The sequence below is a fragment of the Syngnathoides biaculeatus genome, chromosome 2 (assembly GCF_019802595.1).
Source record: "Syngnathoides biaculeatus isolate LvHL_M chromosome 2, ASM1980259v1, whole genome shotgun sequence".
In the NCBI taxonomy this organism is placed as follows: domain Eukaryota; kingdom Metazoa; phylum Chordata; class Actinopteri; order Syngnathiformes; family Syngnathidae; genus Syngnathoides; species Syngnathoides biaculeatus.
Window position 1 is genome coordinate 32,371,341 of NC_084641.1, and position 6,431 is coordinate 32,377,771.

Below are 6,431 nucleotides of genomic sequence, written 5' to 3' on the forward strand. Positions count from 1 at the left end.
CAGACAGCAGTCACACTCCCAATCACACCTAGGGGCAATTTACAGTGTCCAATTACAGTTGCATGTTTTTGGGATGTGGGAGGAAATCGGAGTGCCCAAAGAAAACCCACACAGGCACGAGGAGAACAAGCAAACTCCACACAGGCAGGGCCGGGATTTTAAACCCCGGTCCTCAGAACTCTGTGGCCAAAGCTCTGCTGCTACGTTACCGTGGCACTTCATAGTTTCAATTTTTAATCATTTTCAGCAAGCATCGAAGGATGCACTTTGTGTGAGTTTTTCTTTAACTTGGGCTTTTTCTGGTCTTAACAGAAGTAAGCACATCCGCTTTAAAAGATTCCAGTTCCAACACTTAAGCAGGTCATTAAAATTTAGGCAGAGTGCTTGGGTTTTGCATATTTTAGACTTAAACAGTGATATGCATGAGGAAAATCTTCCAGCCCTACTTACTAGACCTTTGTTGTCTTTTGTTAAATATTACATTATAATAATATATAATATATTAGACAGTTGGTTCCAAGAAATGAACACTCAGTAGCTTTGTTAGTGTTGAGCATGTGCAAGCTATGTTTTTAAACATATCTGAATGGAAGTTGCACTTGTTGAAATTGATCCATCTATTTCCTGCAGCGCTTGTCCCTGGAGTGCTAAGTGTGCTGGAGTGTATCCTAGATGACTTTTGGTGAACACCCTGGATCTGTCGCCAGCCAATCACAGGGCACATCAACAAACAAACATTTACACCTTCACACCTCCGGACAATAAACATGCAAAGGCTAATTTGAGGACTGAGAAGGAGACAAGCAGAACAGTAGCTCATGATACTGCGGCAGAACATGAAATGTGAAAGTTGTAATTGTCAGTGATGAAGATGCATCGTGAAAAATGTGACATTTACGTACAGGGCAGTTCTCCGCGATGAGTGTTTTTGGTGCTGTGCTGTTGAGAGATGTTTATTTCTGCTACACTCGGTTTATAACATCATCCGTCATTGTCAGTGGTTTGTGCAACACATTATATTTTCCAATAATTATGTCAAGAATGTGGTGAAGAAGGCTACACGCAATGTCATGCAAGTGTCAGTTGTTTCCTCAATGTGTCATGATGATTACACATGAAGACATATGAGGAACTCTTTTCCAGAATGGGATAAAAGCAAAATTTATTTTTAAAAAAAAATGCTCCTGCCATGATATTCACTGTGTACATAGAGTGTGAATTCTATTGTTTTGTTGAACATGTTTCAGACTGAGCCAGTGAATTGTCTGGGCAAGATATTGTTTGTCAAATTTGCAGAGCTGTGTGAATATTTTTTTTCTCAGAATAATGAGGTTAGAGTTAAGGGTTAGGGCTTTGGAAAAGAGCTCTTCAAAGTGATCAGTGCACATCTGTTCTGTACGACATTTGTACGGTGGTGGAGCAAGTTCTAACCGGAGAGTTAAGATCACATTTTTAATTTGTCCAAGCGCTTTGGAATTAGTTTATTACAGAAAGGTCACTGTAAAATCAAGTACCTAACAGTTCAAATGCAGAAATTAAGCAATTTTAGGGCTTCAACAAAGATATAGTATTTCTTTTAACTTACTTTACTTATTCTGAAGGCATATTAATGTTTGTCTTTTTGAAACGAAGTCTTGAGCATGAGTAATTATTGGGCCTTACACTATCAATATTTTTGGGGCTGATCGCTAATCAGCGAATTTAAAGAACTAATAACCGATCACTGCTTCAATCACAAGATGTAGCCACGAGTCCATTTAAATGACCTTTTCATTTACTGTATATACTTGTGTACTTATTTGCGCAAAAAAATATACAGTATTTACAATAGATAACGTGCTGTTCAACTATTTATGCCTGGGAGGCACAGTGTCAGACAGATCAAATTAATGGTCTTCTATGAGATGGCAGTAAGTGCATACAGCAATTATTGTATCTACTTTTTGTCGCCTTTTTGTATGTTGGTCTGCTGTGAGATTTTTATATTGAAAAGTATGTGCCTTGGATCCAAAAAATGTTGGAATTCCCTGCTCTGGTCGGATCTAGTGTTCAACACAATGGCAGCATGTTTACTCACAACTGTGAGTGCAAGCACTAGCTTGCTAGGCTACGTAACGTTTTGTTGCCTACATGAGAAACATATTGTATTAAAGGTTTGTGAACATACCTCAAGCAAAACATCCACAAGGTCCTTTCCTGTCCTGAGCACCAGTGACCACCAACCCACGTTCCACCCCCACATTTTCTTCTTGGAATACAGTCTGTGTGATCCACTCATGTTGTCATCCCCATGGTTTTATGATTGTATAGGGTCGCATTTGACTTGAGATAAAGCCGAATGATCATAAAATAAAAGATTTTATAGCATTACACATTTACACAATGGGTAACCTGGCTTGCTCAGTCGGCAGAACATGAGACTCTTAATCGAAGGGTCGTAGGGTCAAACCCCATGTTGGGTGTTTGCCTTTTACTGATTAGACACGGTGGTACTGAGGAAACAACAGGAACCAGAGTTGAAATGAAGATGTTGAGGTTCTCATTAGGAGTAAACAGGTTGGATGGGATTAGAAATGAGCTCATTAGATGGACAGCCAAAGTTGGATGTTTTGGAGACAAGGTTCGAGAGAGCAGACTTTGATGGTACTTGTACAGAGGAGAGAGGGTGAGTACATTGGTAGAAGGGTGCTGAGGATGGATTAGATTAGATTAGGGCAGAATTAATAGTCTACTCACTTTTATCAAATGATGAAGGAAGATTACTGTTTGTGGAGGAAGTACTGTACCTTTACATAAATTAAGTCCTTTGCTGTAAATAACGTTCTCATTTATTGCATTCTGAATCTCAAATACTATATTAAATGAATAAAAAACAAATCATGTCCTCCTCCTCCTTGTTCTTCTTCTTCTGTTATTTTTTCAGTTTTGTAATATTTTCCTAAACAGCCATAACAGATGTTTATTTCATTCCTATGTGGCATTGGATTTTTCGTTGGAGGATCCCCTGTACTTTATACATTTAAGTTCACAATTTTTCCTACTTGCAATACTGAGAGTCAATGTAATGTATGTATGCGTGAGTACCAGACAAACTGCAAAAATTAACAACGGTCTTGGCAGCATCAGAGAAGAAAATTGATGTATTGTACAAACAGTGGTGTTACAATTTCTTCTTGAAACAAAAATAATAGCCTGAAGTATTTCTGTTTTCTCCTTGTTCCATTTACAACTTGACTGATTTCAGCCTGTCTGTTGGTCTGCCACCCCCCCCCCCGCCAAATTAAAATTAAAACTACTAGATCTAATTTTACATACAGTCATACAGTCCCATTCAAGATGAAAAATTACTTTTTATAGTGGTCTTGGCAGAGGTATGCACCATGTGGGAAGGCAGAATGGCAGATGGACAGATGGAGGAATTAACAGATAGAGGGATTGACAGACAGACAGACAGACAGATAGACAGACAGACATTACACCACTGCACCCCAGGTCATCCACAAAAATTCACAAACTTGATAATTATGTTGGAGCCACGATCGGGTCAGCAGCTTTAGCTAAAAAAGGAGACTAGGGAGTGTCTTATCACCAAACCTTGTGGTCCACCAGTGTTAAGGGTAAAGGTGGAGGAGGAGGGGGGGATTAACAAGGAGTTAGATCACTGAGTTGATCACTTGGTGTTGGATGAACTCTTCAGAGATGTCATTAATGAAGTGCCACCATTGCGCCAACACTTCTTCATCTTAAAAGCGACAAGTCAGCGCCAATTTGTTACTTTATTTTTCCACATGGTATCTTAAGCTCAAACTAAAATAATTCTCAATTGATGTTGCGAACTGCATTTCACAGAATCAATTTGTAACTATTTAGTTCTTTTACTTTTAGTATTTAGTTCTTCTTTTCCCGTTGTGCTTTTGCAGAACCCTTCTAAATTTTTGGAAGTGTATCAGCTTTAATTGTCATTTGTACTGTAGGTGTTGCCAGAACATAAAACCTTTTTTTTCCACTTATCTTTGTTGCCCGTTGTAACAACATGCATGCAGTGTGAAATTGAAACCAACTGTGTCCCCCAAAAACTTGTGCCAATGATGATGATGATGAGTTTCTGAACTGAAAATTTAATTGTTAAAAAAAAAAAAACTTGCCACAAAAAAAGACATTTGTGGTGTAAGGCTCTAGAAATCTGATTTATAACGTCCAAGAAGTTAAGAAATGGCTATTTGAACACAAAATGTGGAGCAACACATGTCTATGATCCTTAGAGACATACAGGCTTCAGCCTCTGTGAAGAACAGCTAATATTACTCCAGCCTTCTGAAGAGTTGTGTCTCCATTTAGATCCCTGTCTGTATGGAAATGCCATATACCATTTTTCATCCTAGAATCATGAATAATAATCAACTCTTAGCACCTATCTTATTTTCAGATTTTAAAAATGGTGAACACAAAATTTTAACCGAAGTGAAAATCTCGCTACCTAAAAGCAGTACCGTTTGTTTTCTGCATGTAAAGGGCACAGAACTCTGTGAAGGGTGGTTTATTGATTACAGCCTCAAATGTAAGGATGGAAGACTGCTGGAACGAAGGATGAAAGGAGGAGAGGTATGGATCACTAGTATGTATCATGGTCCAGCCCTGACTGTGCGGGTTCCCGCACGGCCGTGCTGATTGGGAGGCGCACACCTACGCCTCATGCTGTCTGATTGGCCCCGGTGTGTATATAGGACCATGGGGACGACGGGTCCGGCGCCAGATCGTTGCGGTTCATGCCCCGTTCCAGCACTCCCATATCCCTGATCGTCAACCCGTGTGTACCGACCTCCGCCTGTTCTCCGACCGACTCCGTAAGCCTGACGCCTTTGATACTTCTGCCTGCTCTGATCTATCTCCCATGTACCGAGCCCTGCCTGCCCGCTGACCTCCTCTCTACGCCCGACGTCCTGACTACCGCTGCTGCACCTGACTGCCTGCCTGATCCCCGACCTTGGAATAATAAACGTTTTCCCCGATTTACATCTGCCATCTGTACATTTTCCTACCTCCATTCCAATGGGTCGTGACAGAATGAAGGGTGAAGGGAATGAAGGATAGAACAATTGATTAATAAAAAGAAGGAAATAATAATGGAGGGAAGTTTGGAAGGTTAGCTGCAGAAGAAAAATGATGAAGGAGCAGAATATGATGGTTGGAAAGAGAAATAAGTAAGCGAAAATTGGAAGGAGGGATTCATGGTCGAAGGAAGTACGATAGAATGGATGGAAGAAGGGAGACAAAGAAGGAAAAATGGGGGAAGGAAGGTGAAAATGGAACAATGGATGGATGGATGGGTGACAGATAAACAGGGGAAAACATGGATAGAAAGGGATGCCTTGATGAAGGGAAGTATAGAAGGACGAATGGAAGGATAGGTGGTAGAAGGTAAAAAGATTGTTGCAAGCGAATAAGGGATGGAGAAAGGATGGCTGGAAAGAAGAACCATGGTTCCCTCAACCATTCAGGGAGAAGAACGGATGGGAGGGTAGAAGTTAAAAGGATGGCTGAAGGAACAAAGACAAGATCAAAATATCCAGTCTTCGAGGCGTAGATAGAGGGAGGGGAAAGAAATGTGGAAAATTGATGAGCTAAAATAGGGATGGAGCAAGAGAACAGAACCTTGCAGATGGGCAGGAGGCCTGAAACAACAACAACAAGGCAACAAGGACAAACAAATGTGGACAAGAAAGTGGACTGATTAGAGAAAGGTAAGAAGAGGGGTTAGGGGCCCAAAAGAAATAATGCTAGACATGGAGGGGAGGGAAGAGGAAAGATGAAAAGGAAGGGAGCAAGAGAGAAGTGAAGAGGCTGCTAAAGACAAAGAAGTGTAATTAACATTTGTTAGCCAGGAGACACGAGTGGTGTGTGCGTGCGTCCGTGTGTGTGTGTGTTAGGCGGAGGAAGGTCCATTAATAATTTATGACGGCCTCAGCTTTTCAAAGCGTTCTCAGTAGTCGCGCTGGCTGCTTTTCCCTGACGTTTAATTTGTCTGAAAATCAGCAGGCGTGCAGTCTGATTATCGCCCGGGCCTGCCTGACACTCAGGTGACATCACAAGCTGTTCGCCCCGACATCCGTGCCTTCAGATCATCCATTCATTAGTCAGCAAGAATAGAATACGTCAAGAAGTGCACACATTCTCTGATGTTCATTCTTTCGCTCTCCCATTCGCCATCAATGACTTCTCCAAAGCTCTTTGATCATAGCGATAATCAGATTTACACTGGGTTATTGTTTAAAATATAGAAATAATAATGATAATAATTCAAAAACAAATAAATAAATAAACATGGAAACTTGAATTTAAAAAGTCAGATAAAATAATGTGGGCTATGCGCAGAATCCCAGTTAACGCCTTTGAATGTGATTGGTTCATTTAGAACGCAACAAAAATTCCCA